General features: G+C 29.2%; 1 protein-coding gene across 3 annotated transcripts in view; it reads right to left on the bottom strand.

Annotated features, from left to right (window-relative positions):
- Nucleotides 1–15,348, bottom strand: part of Sdb (SAXO downstream of blistered) — a 100,541-nt gene that overhangs the window by 76,859 nt on the left and 8,334 nt on the right. The window contains exon 1 of one of the 3 annotated variants that reach the window (XM_043047997.3): nt 8,066–8,233. The exons of the other annotated variants lie outside the window; for them this stretch is intronic. The gene's annotated coding sequence lies outside the window, so the exon portion shown is untranslated. Of the gene's footprint in view, nt 1–8,065; nt 8,234–15,348 lie in introns of those variants that run through there. 3 annotated transcript variants of the gene reach the window in all.

Consider the following 15,348-nt stretch of genomic DNA (forward strand, 5'->3'; position numbering starts at 1 on the left):
AAATTTTGAATTGTAAGGTAGCTATACAATTTTTTACATCATTTCAAAAAAGGTATTTTTGCATGGCGAAATAGAAAATTTGAGCGATACATGGAATAATATTGGAATAGTTCCAGATAAATCTAATTTTAAAAAAGTTGTGTTTTAAAAGTTCGATTTTCAGGAAATGCATTGTCTGCACTAATTAATTCGCATATTTGAAGTCACCACTTCTAATCATTAAAATTGAGTCGTAGAACTTGAAGTTTCGATCTTTAGATCAAAAGTTATTTAGGATTGACCCGCTTATTTTTGCACTGTAATTTATGCTTACTTCGATGTGGTCTTCCTCTGGCATAAAATATTTTACATAATAGACAAGTTAGTGATTAGAAATACCATTAGCGTCGTCAAGCTATCAGTAAGATATTTTTGTGTATTTTTTAGGATGAAACTGAAATGTGGTTTCAATTCAGCCAAAGAATCATTCGTAAAAGCAAACTTGTTTTAATAAGTTATCAGATAAGGGACTTAAATTTCATTAAATTTAATTTTTCTTGAACAAATTAGTATTCATTTTTATTTAAAGACAAAATGTTGATAATGTTGCCAGCGCTCGCTTATGCAACCAAATGAACCCATATGAAGAACTTAAAGTGTGAATTGTCATGCAACTCAACACTAAGAGGAAAATGCATATAACTATAATTTTTTTATACCTATAGAAGCACAATACACAAAAAAAATCTAATGCCAAAATATAAATTGTGGTGTTTTTTACCCAAAACGTTTTTACAAAGCGCTTTCTTAAGCAATTTGAAAATATGGTTTATCGTTATTTTGCAACAAGCTTTAGACAACAGACTGTAACTCTTTTTAAGGAAACAAACAGGTTTAATATGAAATTGGGTTTATTTTGGAAATAAATAAATATAATTTTCCTATTTAAGGACCACACGAACGTGTATATCACTGGGAACAATATTTTTTATTGCTTTTATACGAAACTTGATCTTGCCGAATTCAGGTACGGGGATATCAAATTTGAAATAAATTTGGTACAGATTTTTTAAATGACATTTTAAGCTATATTTGGCCGAAATATGCAAGTTTAAAAACGCTAAAAATAACAGGGGTTTGCAAATGGTGTGACAAACTTCTAGGGAAGTTAAGGCAGATCATCAGGAATAAAATTGCGTAAGAACTCATGCCCAGAAGTATCGTCATACGCCGCTAGTTGCGTTTTCCTTTTAGACCTGTTCAGAAGCTCACGTAGAAACAGTTCATAATATGGAAGCACTCCAGCTGCCTATGACAATATTTCCGGGCATGGGTTCATAAGCAATATTAATCCTGATGACGTGCTCAAACTCCTCTAGGAGTTTGTCACAAAATTTATGCGACCCCAAAACGTTCCTAAACTTTTACGTTTCGGCAAAAAATTGATTAAAAATATTATTAAGAAAACCTATAGCTTGAAGAAAAACCGATTGCAGATTTGAAATTAGCGATACCATAATGTTTAAGATCTGTTAAAGAATGGCATTAAACAGAAAACATTTTTTGATGTAAAAATTTTTTATTTCCATCTTTACTTTTAAGTTTATTTGAAAATCATACTTTATTCTTAATTAAACTATTTGCTTGAACCAAATATTTCCCAACTAAAAATTTAATTACTTATTAAAAATAATAATAGATTAAAGATTTAGTGATTTTAGTCGCTGTTACTTTTGTCTTAAGTCCCCTCTCAAAACCCCTCGGTATAGGGCATATACCTTCTCCGAAAGAAATTAAATCCTGAGGGTTAATTATGATTTATAATTCCATTCATTAATTGTTTACTTTGACCAAAGATGGTATTTTTGCGTAGGCCGGCATTTGAACTCAATGTTTTTATTCCCCATGGTCACGCCTAGTATTAATGAGTTCCAATCTTTACTGTCGAACACGTTTGAAAGGGTAACTTTTTTCTTTCTTTTAGGGAGAGGCGTTTGAGTAGGTTACACTACCAACAGCTCACGAAATCGGTGTCTCCACAATGTCGTGAGTACTTATTCCGAGAGCGGCAACAGAGATTTGACCACTGGTCATTATGAATGCTAGATGACACGATCAATGACCTTAAGATATTTGCATTTCGACGAAATGTGCAATTTTACGAGTTCAAAGGAATCACTGTAGATAAAATCTTAATTTGTACAGTAAATTATATCTATTTTGTATCAATTATCTATACGTAGATAAAAAAAAAAACTCATAATACCTGTTATCAATATGCTACACAGTGATGGAAATATACATTAGCTAACTATTTAATTATAATTTTTTACAAAGATGCTTTTAAAATATGATTCTTAATCCAATGATTGATTGATTTAATGATTTCGATTAAGATGCTGTCCTTTTAATCTTTTAACAGTAGATATAATTGAAAAACGGAAAAATTAAAACTGAGATGAATGGATCAGGTTTAGGAGGATCTTAAGATTTTAGACATGGAAATAACCGGCTCGCCATTAGGCAAGTCAACAAAAAGAATTGCGGCTTAAATTAACTAAACAACCGGTCAATATCCCCATCGCTTTTTTTTTTTTAAATCGAATAATTTTTCGTATAAAAAAATTTTTTTTTTAAGTCGAATAATTCGTTTAATGATAAAAAGTACATCAATAAAGAAAATCTGTGGAAAACAGAATTTTCATTAAAATGTCCAATGCCCCCATTTAAAATTTTGATCTTTCAGAATCCATTAATTTGTGAAAGGAGTTCTTAAACAAATCTAATGTTTCAAAATTATTATGTATACATTAAATGTATCTTGCCTACCGAATTATTTTTAAATAAAGTTCGTTGCAGTCAGTATGTTTAGCTAAATTTTGTCATGTATTTATATTTATTCTTATTGTTGAATTGACTTTTTATAGCTGTAGATTATTTTTAACAGTAATTTTTTTTTAATATAATTTAATCCAAGCAAAAAGAAAGTCTGCAAAAAGTGGCTATTGAATGAAAAGGATCTGCCGATATCGATTACAGACTCAGTAGGTTTGAGGAACAATTCACTACTAAATTATTAGAGTCTACCTGCCATTGGCTTCTGCTTCTTCTACTTGGGCACTACAGCCTATGACAGGCCAAGGCTGTCCCAATAAGTTTTTGTCATGTTGACCTATTCAGTGCCATAGTCTTCCAATTAGTTATTCCTATTATCTTTAGGTCCCTCTCAACTGCGTCCAGCCACCTAGTCAGTGGAAAACACATTTTTCTTGTACCTTCTGGTTTAGAAAAAGTTACTTTTACCGGCCATTGGCTACTAACTGAAAATTTGAATTTTCAGGTCTATTAGAGTTATGAAAATTAAAAATGAAATCTAATTAGACGGTAAAGCGAAACCCTGTGATGGATAAAGCGAAGGCCCCCTAATAGCTGTAGAGCTGTGGAAGAATTTTTTTTAATATTTAAGCTGTTTTTACTTATTAATGCACTGGCAATTCTTTTCAGCGAGATAGTATACATAGTTTGAAACTAAAAAAAAATTAAACTGCAGCTTTTCTTTAAAAATTTTCTTTATAAAAATTTCAAAAGTAAAATCCATGCTCGGTTCCTTCTGGGTTGGGTTCAAAATTACAAGGTTACAGAGTTGAACGTTGATTAGTCGTAAACTCAGAATTGGGTTGGCTGTTCAACGTCTCTTATATAAAAATATTATAATAAGGTAAGATGCATATAAGAGTCAGCAAAGTTATTTTTACGATACTATATAAAGTAAAGAATATATAATTAAGGATGCATCTGTACAAAATTTCTTAAATTAAATTAGTAAGTCAAACATACACGTAGTACAGAGAGAAATTTAAGACGAATTAGGCTTAACAGAACCGAAGCAAATAGAAATTATACATGATTGATTTATAAGAATTAAAATTCAAATGTCCGTATTACACAACTTAAAACATACATATTTTAAGGGTTAACTTTAGTTTTAGTAAATGTATAGCAACATTGAAGGCAACCACACACTCTTGTATTCAAATGTAAACAATTTAGAGACGATATCTAAAGTGCTCCAACATAAGTCCAACATAAGCTTTCGGAAGTGAGAATTTTTAAACGCATGGAGTGAAAGTGCGTGAACCTGATATAAACTTTTCCCATTATAAGAGCTTTAGGTTTATTCACAACCTTTAAATTGTATATAAAAACTTGATTTGGTGCTAACTAAAAATGTTCATTCACACACTTTTTGGGTTGTTCAAAATAAAATTCAGCGAAACAGGACGCAAGAGATTTTACAGTGTACTCATGATGTAGAAAACGTGTGTAAGGTGTGTTTCAGATAAATAATGTTTCATTTGTCTTCCTTTACTAATAATGAGAAAACATTTGCTGATGTTAAAGAACAAATAATTTTTAAATTAGTATAAAATAGAGAAAAAAAACTTTATTCATCAACTATGTTAAGTAATGTTTTGTGTAATTTTCCATCTTTATAAGTATTTCTAAAAAATTATTTCACAAGGCGTAAAGAACGAAAAATAATTTAAGAGTTATGTTTTGTTTCGTAAACAGGAGAAATGATAATCGGAATGTAAATATTTATTTTACACAAATACCTTAAATATTGTTTTACATACGTTTTTCCGCATTGTCAGACACGAATGACATTTTGTAGATGATGAAAAAAAACGCGTGTAAGGTGTGTTTCAGATAAATAATGTCTCATTGGTCTTCCTTTTCTCATAAAAGTTAAACGTCAGTTATTTTATCCTTCAGTTAAGATGTCGTTTAAATCTTTCATTTGTCAATATATCATTGATAAATAAGGGTTTATTCCAAATAATCTTTTTTAATTAAACATTATCCGTTTAAATCTGTAAACCTTTTACAATATGTCTATTTCTATTTAAATTGTATTGCTTTTCTCAATCTTAAATCCTTCTTAAATCACTAATGATGTGCTGAAATTATGTGTACCCAGGAACTAGAATGTTTGATGTGTTTCGACTGTGCGCAAAAAAAAGCTAAATACTCTGAATAACTTTTGATCTAAGGATCGGATTTTCACACACTGGGACTCGATCTTAATGGCTGAAGAGGACCACATCAAATATGTTATCTTATTAGCGCAGACGGTATAATAAGTGAACGAAATCGGCACAGAAACGTATTTTCTTGAATTTTAGAAAAACACGACCATTTCAAAATTCGATTTCTCAGAAACCATTCGACCAATTTGCTCAAATTTTGCCTATTGCCATTTAAAATTGCATTCTTTAAACTGATGTAAAAAATTTTATACCTTACCCATTGAAAAGTTTTCCGACCATTACTATAAAAATAATAAATATTTACTAAAAGTTATATTTTGTATGGAATTATCTTGGGATAAACGAATTTTATAATTGCGTGCAATGATTATTCTATTCGCTTAAAAAGTTCTCGAGATATGGCGAAATACGCAAAAAGTAAAATTTACAATAAGGTATCCAAACTTTGATCCGCTCTCCCGCGACCAAACTGAATCCTAAATTTAATTTAACTCTGAGGCTTAAAATTTGAGTCCTAAAACGTGAAAATCCAATGATTAGAAACAAATGTTATTTAGGGTGTTCCGTCAATATTTTTACGTACTACACATTTACGGCTTAATAGTGTTTATTGAATTTTAGTTTACTCTTAAATCTAAAGTGAAATCTAAAAATTAATGATTTTATTAGTTTTAACTTGTCAGTTTAAATTAAATTGGCCCTTATGTTTGTTGGGTATTTCAATGTGCTTTCCTAATAGTTATGTTTTTACGGTAAACATTAGATTTGCGACTTTCTGACTTCTACATAGTATTGGTGCTGTTAATATTTTATTCCATTATTCTTTTTAATGACACTTTTTAACAGTTTATTATTTTTTGATCTATTTATTCTGTTTCTATTTATGAACTCCAATTTTAAAAATTTATTTTTCTAATATGTAATAGTAACAAGGTTCGCAATTAACAGTGGTTCGTTGGTTCGAGACCACCAATATTTGACTCGGACCGCTTAACTCAGTAAATTGATTATTAGGTCTCTCTCGGACCAGAAATTGATGTAAAAAAGTGGTATGATTTTTTTTTCAGTTTTAGCTTCGTCACACACAAAAGCATCTATCATCATAATTGTAAACAATACACATTGTTCGTAGTTTCCTTTGCAATTTTATTTTCGCAACCGGCGTTGAACAGCTGATCCAGTTCTGAGTTTACAACAATTGATGTACAACTCCGTAGCCTTGTAATTTCGCCTTTGTGAGAGACTTTTTAATGGAACTAACCCACATTTACGTACATGGAGCGGAAGACCACGAAAAACTCCCACCGTTAACCCGACGGTAAGGGGATTCTAACCCATGATCCGTCTATAACTGAGGATATTTTACGTCAGCATTTTTTTTAAATATTGTTATGTTTTCAATTTTGTTTTATTATTTTTGTCTACTACTAATTTTATATTTATATTCATAACTTCATTTTTGTAACTTTTGTAACTCATTTTGTAATGCATAATGTAAGAATAAATTGATATTAATTTTCCATCCTGTTTTTCAACACACCGGTTTAAAAAATTAATGAAAAGAGTCAATGCTGTGATGTAGTTATTTTCCCGTTAAGAAAAATCATGATTTCATACCAACGTTAGCATTTCTGTACTCTGAGTTTATTTGCCCATCGCAAGAAATATTGTTTGATTAAATAAGTAAAATATTAAATTGGTAGTACTCGTTGCATATGGGATCGAAATTAAATTAAAAATCATATTATAATTCCAATTACATTTATCATATTATTTAAATAACTTTTATTTATATATAATGAAAGTGTTTCTTAAAGATTAACTTTCACAAAAAATTTTGACAAGCGGTGAAGATAAAAAAAATATTTTTTTATTACTTTAACTAAATTGTCATAATTTTAAATTACAAGTCTCAAAAAACATTTTTTATTTAGAAACCGTAACATAAAATAATTAAAAATAATGTTCTATACGAAACAGGAAAAATGAACTTACAATGTCAATCATTTGTTTTGCCAGTATTATATCTAACTTTAAATAAATGTTCACATAAATTGCCTAAAATTTTTTTATTCATTGTGAATATATTGATTTTGCTATATATTGATAAAATGATTAATAAAATATTATGGTTGGTAAAATATTATGAAAAATATTATGATTGATATTGCTGTCATTATTTTTATGTACAACTCTTCAAAATTCTTATTGTTACATTGAGACAGAAAAATAAAGAAAATTAAAAAATAATATCCCATAAAAAACTCGAAATAACAATAAATTTTTTTCCGTTTCACACACTGTAAAAATTCCGGATCAAATTACGGAACAAAGTACCTTACTTTGGGTGCATCATCCGTCAAATCTGTTTTACTGTAAAATCCATTTTGTCCGTAAAATAATATACCGTAAATTTTTCTGTAATCTATATTTAATTAGAGTGAGTCAGTGATGTTAAGCTAATTATTGCTATAAAAATTGCGGTAGATCAGATTCTTTGTTCCGTAACATGTTCCAGTAAAAGTGGAGTTTACGGTAAAAAGTACCAACACTCTGAGTACCGGTACTTTAACAAAAATCGGAATTTTGATCCGGAATTGTTCAGAGTGCATTAAGTAGAAAAGTAGTAAATCTTGAAATGAATCTTCAAATGAAATTAAGTGAAATGAAATCTCAAGCGATAAATGTAAGAACATTTTTAACGTTGTTATTTCTCTAATAATATTAGTTTACAGCAATCTAAAACTATTCTCATTACATTAAAATCGTAAAAAAATTAGACATTTTATGAGAAACAGAAAAAAGGAACTTAAAGATGAATAATAAATTTTCCTGACAATATGAATGATGAACGTTCACTTAAATTCTATTTTTTTAATATTGTCAATCGGTATTAAAATTAATAACTCTGATATTATTAAAATAATATTAGTTTACATCTCTCTATATTATTATCATTATATGAAAACAGCAAATGGAAAACCAAAAAAATATATATATATATATTTAATAAGAACTTGGAAAAAGGAACTTACAATATGAATGATAAGTTTTGCCAAGTTTACATCCAACAGAAAAGTAGCAAATCTTCTTCGAACAAAGCCAATTCACACCACTGATGTTTTTTTTTTCTTAACCTAGTAAATGCTTTCATTTAATGGCGCAACTTTTTGTCGCCAGAAAAGGATTCAACTTTCTCAACTAAACGAGGTTCTCTTTCTCTTACGATAGATCATTTAATTTACGATCTAACGGGAAAAACTCGTTTAAACGTTATATTCGTTGATGAAATAATTGTTCTCGTTTACCCCGTTTTCACTTTCCAGACGCTCTTAGAAATTAGTATTCCATTCGTATTTATTTCCTGTGGCAACGATTTCTTAATTTAGAACACATGTTCTATCGAATTAAATTTATTTAGAAACAAAAGCCCTCAAATGTATATTTATAATAGAGAATATAAATGGATAGAGCAAAACATGCTCTATCTACCCATTATAGATGAATTAGGTGGGCGTTTATAGCACTGTAAGTAAATTTTTTTAAAGTGTGCATTGTAAAAATCGTTCCTGCTCAATTAAGCCTATTTCGAATTCGTCTTAATATTCTCTTTCTGCTACGCGTATGTTCTATTCACAAACTCATTTTATTTTAAGAATTAGTGCATGTAAGCAACCTAAATTACTGATTCTTATTTTATGTCTCTGTTATTTTACTGATTCTTACTGAGTTTTACTTCATAATGTCTCGTGAAAATAACCTTACTGATTCTTATGTTAATCATATCTTAGAGTAATTATAAATTTTAGTGCTACTAAATAACAATAACTTTACACCAAATAGTGTGAAAGAAGATTCTAGGCGTTTCACAGCACCATGAACTATCCTTTGGTTTTTGCGTAGTAGAATACCTAGTGAAATACCACTTTGGTGTAAAATAGTTGCCACCATTTTTGGTGTTCTGATGCACGAAAATTATTTACATTGTAGAAAATTTCAGCTGGATACTCTTCAAGAAACACATGACATATAACAAAAAAAATATACTTATTTTTATGCGGGTAATAAAAACAAATTTCTCAAAAAATTGGCTTAAGGTCGAAGTATAATACTAATATCTCGAACCATTATATAGTTCAAATTATTTCAACATTAGTAAGGTGTAAAATCAAACCAAATTTCCATTCTGCAATCAATTTAATGAAGGAAATAAATTACCAATTAATATGGTTCAACTTCGCATTAGGTTAAGGTTGCAGTGAGTTAAAACAATATTATGGGTTCAACACACTCTAATTTTTTACAGTGCATTTTAGAAAACAAAAAATAACGGCTGCGAACATTTTTTTAAAGAAAAAATTTCCTTTCTAGTAATTTAATAATCTTTCCTTTCTAATTTTTACAATAATTAATTTTCCTTTTTTTTATTTATTTTACTAATATTTTAAACCATTGTTAAAATAAGCATTGTAGAATAACAAGGAATGGTAATTAATTGCAGTATAAGTTGGAAGCAATAATTTTTTTAAAATTTTAACCAGAATCTTATGACAACATTCTATACCTTTAAAAAAGATGTATTTAGATACGTAGTTTCCTTACAGTTGCAAATATTTTTAGTCACATTTTTTTTCGTCCAAAGTCTCAAAAATGTAATAAAATTCAATACGTATGGAGAAATCAATTTCCTTAAATTATAGTTCACATTTTCTTTTGTTTTTTATTTTTTATTACATTCTAAATCTTAAGAAAGTTATATATTTGTGTATGGGGCATGTACGGGTGATACACCTGCAATTATAGTAATCATCTTGTTTTTCATAAAATGCCAACAATTTAGTAATTTACAAAGCACTTAACTGCGCAATTGTTAATCTGAAATCACAATAACAAAAATACAAAAGTAAACTGAAGAAAAATAATTTAATTTTTTAAGGAAAGTGTTAAAAATACACATTATTTCAAGTCTTTAAGTTGAATTTAAAAAATAAATATTCAGTAATGGTTAATAACAAAATATTTTATTAGTTATCTATATACTTAATTAAGCTCTTAAAGTATTATTTATTCCAACTAATTACTGCTTAGGTCGAAAAATGTAAATCCTTTTTGTTGTTATAAGTTTTTATTTTGGGTTTTCTTGCCTAATTTAAAACTATAATGCTGGGGAAAACATCACGAACATGATAAATCTATTTTTAATTTCAAGGACAAAATGGTTTAGTTTTTTTCAACTTTTTCCCCCCTAAGAATGCATAAATATGTCTTAGAAATAAATCTCAATTACGTTTATCTTCCATCACTAATTAGAGTCGTAAATGTTTTTGAATTACCACTGGTATTTGCCTCGGGGTAGTTCAAGATCAAGTGAAATATCTCATCAAGCGATGATTTTAAAAAGATATTTATCAGCAAATGTCAGCTTAGAATTTCCAATTTAAATATGAATAATAAATACATAAAATCAGTGTAGTGAATAAAGATATGTGTTACATTTGATTCCACAATTTATAGAATATTTGAAATAGAAAAATTACAAAAAATGTAAGAATTCCCAAAAAGACCATTAAGTTAATAAATTTAATTTTAACCAGGATGATATTATTGCTAAGACGTCATAAGAAATTGATTAAATCCCATCGATTTTAAAGGTAAACATACGGAATAAGGTTAAAGTGTAGTCTGCACCTGTGACTGAAAGATGAATTGAACACGAGGTAAATGGGATAAAAGTTGCACTTCAAATTATAAGCACAGTTTTAATACGTTTTAATTTTTGAAAAGTACCTTATTGTATTATCAGACATATTTTACTAGACATTTAAAACACTATTCACATGACTTCATGCAACACTTCCTAGATGAAAGAAGGTCTCAACACGGATCAATTTAGTAGTTCGAAGTGACGAACATAAACTGCGCAGTGGTTGAAAAAAGAAGGACGTCAATACATTCGGGCCACTAAGTTGCGCAAGATGTCATTACTTTTGGACTACTAAAGAACCAAATTTCTTGATTATGGTAACCCGTGATGAGGCATTCTCTTTTCTAGAAGGTATTGCTTCATGCCTGTATTTTCTGAGTATTGTCGTTTTCAAAAGTAAATTTTTAAACATATGCTTTCATTCAAGTGAAAGCATGTTATCTATTATGTGCAATATTTTGCACTATCTAGTATGTTAAAAATTTTAGTGTATAACAGAGCCACAAAAATGATGGCAACTATTTTACACCGAAACGGTCAAGTGAAACGTCATGTTTCACCACACAAACGCTCTTATACACTACTTGGTGCAAAATAGCAGCCATCATTTTTGTTACTCAGTTACATTAAAATTTATAATTTCAGTGAGATGAGATAAAGGCATAAGGGTCAGTAAAGTTACCTGAAGCTTCCTTTATATTTTGTTTTTAGATTAAAATATAAAGTGAAAATTATCGATTTAGAATGCATAAGTGCACGAATGAATAAAATTAGTAAATGAAACATACTTGACGTAGCACAGAGAAGAATATTAAGATGGATTCGAGCTAGGCTTAACATAACGGAGGCGGATTAAAATTACACATCATAAAATTATTTAAACCAGTTAAGAGATTTTAAAATTAAAATATAATTATCCTTATTAAGCAACTAAACTCGCACTTATATATTTAACGGCGAATTCTTGTCTCTTTTGATGAATAAAAACGTTGAGAGCAAAAACAAACCTATCACCTGCGCGTACCAGAACATAAATTAACTACTGGCATACTGGCTAACTATTATTTCAGCGGTTTTTGTATTTTTGACGTCAACATTGATGTTTTCGGAAGTGAAAACATATCCTATATGGTGTGAAATCGTGAGAGTTTGGTGTGTTCACTTTTAAGTGTTTAGATTTAAATAGCATGCCTAAAATCGTTAATGAACGCTCAATTTTGTGTTCACCCGGAATATAGTGTTCCTTAACACAATTGTTTGATTAGTTCATCATACTCGAAGAGATGATGAACTTCGAGTATGGTTTTACATTGGTTTACACCACGGTTTTTACATTGTTTAAAGCTTTAATACTCAAATTTTAGAATATGCAATGTGTAGTTTGTTATTGAAATGTGTTACAAAATAGCTTATGAAACTAATCTTTCGAAAATTATCGAGTAGTTTTAAAAATCAAGTAAAGAAAAACCGAAAGAGATTGGGATGCATGAACTATTGTGCTCTGTATAAGAAACTAGTAGTTTATCATGACTAAGCTTTGAAATTAGTGAAAAACCTTGCCTTCTGACTGAAAACTGTGAAACAATGTTTCGTGCTGCATGCTAGAGTATCATAAGTAAAATGATTGCAACAATGTCTGCTAATTGTATCTTCTAGACTGCAGCAAGTTGTTGCTTCAAATTTTGAAATTACTGAATTCTAATTTTTCTCATTCAGCAACATATTTTTCCTTCGATAAATTAGTTTTCAAATATTCCTTTCACCATTTAATCATCGCTAGAAATTTATTAGGATGTATTCGAATTAATTGGTTATCTCCTTTAAACCCAATTCACCTTTCAAAATTATCTTTGTTTAGTTATATTTTAAAATAGTTATACCTATTGTGATAAAATTTGTTTATTAAGTTCTCATTCATAAAATATGTCCTCTAAAACATATTCAAACATATTTCATAATTCATATAATCATATTTTTTTTTAACTTCCTACTATATAGCGAACATTCATTTTAGAACAATGTACATTTCGTCATACAATTGAAATCTTTGAAAATATTCAATAAACTCTATCATTATTACATTGTACTCGCAATTTTAGTCTCAATATTTTCATAATCGTGAAATAAAAATGTTTGTACAAAAAAAAATATTTTCATAACATACCGATTCTTTGAAGTCATTTTCATACTTGAATTTTATTAAACAAGACAGATAAATTGTTTATCTTCAAATTTATAAATTTTCCTGATACTTTCTATCTTTTAATTGAAAAAAAAAGTCAATATATCATCACTACTTTGTTTTAACATCATTTGGTATGTAACTCAACAAAACTATTGTTTACCGGATGTGTTTGCTACATAGTTATGTGTATTTAATAGAAAAAACAACAACCTGAAATGATTAGATTTTTGCATTATATAAAAGGAATTTTGTAAAATAGAGAAGAATATGCCTTTTTAGGACATAACATTCAACACTGTTAGTAATATAATTCAACACTATTACAATTTCAACACTATTAATAATGCAAATAAGCGCTTTAAGCAACAAAAAAAATTTTTTTTTTCTTGGTGCAATATATGTTTTTTTTTATAGTATTATATTTTATAAACGGTGTTGAGCAGAAAAACTATTTCTGAATACGACTGTCACTGTTCAACTCTGCAGCCTTGCAATTTTGAGCTTACCCCAGATGACAAGAGAACTCCTGAATTAAGCATTAGGATAAACTAGGCTTCATGAAGGATGAATTGATGGAACTAGCCCGGAATACATGGAACCACGAACCGAAGAAAAACACGAAAACCTCCCGTGTTAGCCTGGCGGCAAAGAGGTTTTAACCTCTGATCTGCTTACCCGTGAAGATTTCTTATTTAACCACTGTTGTCGACCCGACCTGGGAAAAGAATTCGTATTAACCAGCCAACGCTGGGTTTCAAATATGGGACAACACATTAAGAGTCGAGCGCTCTATCAACACCTCCTAGAATAAGGTATTATTCTAGGAGGTATAATATTCTAGGAGGTGTTTGCTCTATCCCCTGAGCCACCGTATAATAAAGGCCTATCTTATTTATTTATTTATTTTTTAATTTTTTTGCTTTATATTAAAAGAAGACGAAACCCAAATTTCTACTATAAACCTTCAATAAAAATAGACCTCTTCCTTATACGCAAATTCCTCAATATAATTTTTGTTCTGGTATACAAAATTTGTTGAAATGTTCCTCTTCATAGCATTCCCTATATTAAATAATGGTTCCTCTACCTACATTGATCCCATAAATGACGCAATATTTCGCCTATGGTTACTGCCATTCATCTTAAATGAATAAATAAAAAAGTAATGAAAACATTCGAAAAAGGAAATTGTGCGATAGATCTCGCCAAATACAATTATCCTCGTAATTGCAGTCATTTGACTTCCATCAAGGTGAGAAGTTAAAAAAAGGGCCTGTCATTACGACTGATAAGAACAAAATGAATCATAATTGTGCCGAACATTCAGAATACTTCTACCCGGTCATTAGAATAAATGTAATAATTAGGTTAACGTCGCAAGCAAGACTTTCTCTACTTATTACTTAATATAGTCTTAAAAATGCATCCTCTTTTTGGTTGTTAAAAAGTTGACAATATTTATTTATTTTATGAGCTGTTTTTCCATATAGTGAGCTAATGCAATATGTTATAAAAAGTACACTTTTTTTAAAAAAATACGTATTTTATTTTAGGGAAAAGCATGCTTGCAAGCATATGTTTTTTTTAAATATTTTATTTTACCACAGCCGAGCTATATAGTAGACAGTTGGCCCATGGTTCTGCCCGAAAGGAATTAATGATAAGGACATATTCGCAATTGCGTTACATAAAGACTAAAACCATAAATTTCTACCTCGGTTTGCCCGATTTCAATGAGCCACTGGAGGCATTTAATATCAGTACTATTGATTCAGTTGCCCTAGAAAACTACATGAACGAATCAATGATTGCGAATTTACTTGTGTAATAAAAAAGGAAAACAACAATTACTTATAACTATGGTGTTTATAAGAAAACGACTCTGGCCCACGAAGACTCTAATAAAAGTGTTTTTTTAATATCTTTGTATTTTTTGTACTTATTTCATTTTAATGAGATTATATAAAAAAATGAGAAAAAGGTAATATTTTTATTAATGTAAAACAGGCATAAAAAGAAAAGTTCCAACAGCATGAAGATTCATGCAATATTGAGAAGATCACAAATATCTTTAATTAAATTTGAGATGAAAATAATATATATATATATATATATATATATATTTTACTAAAAATTTTGTCTAACTTTTCAAATTGATTAAAATCTTTTATATTGTTATCATTATCATAACAACTTATGCAAGGAAGGAAACACATATAAAAGACTAATTATAATTTCTTATTACATGATTCCATATTCTATTTTATGTCGTTGAACAGCCGACCCAATTTTGGGTTTACGACTCCTAATGTTCAACTCTGCAGCGTTGTAATTTTGAACCCAATCCAGAAGACAAGGGAACTCCTGGATCAAGCATTGGGAGAAATTTATCTTCGTGGAGGACTTTTTAATGGAACAAACCCGCCTTT

Source organism: Parasteatoda tepidariorum, chromosome 7, assembly GCF_982258835.1.
Source record: "Parasteatoda tepidariorum strain Cologne lab strain chromosome 7, Ptep-v5.0, whole genome shotgun sequence".
NCBI lineage: Eukaryota > Metazoa > Arthropoda > Arachnida > Araneae > Theridiidae > Parasteatoda > Parasteatoda tepidariorum.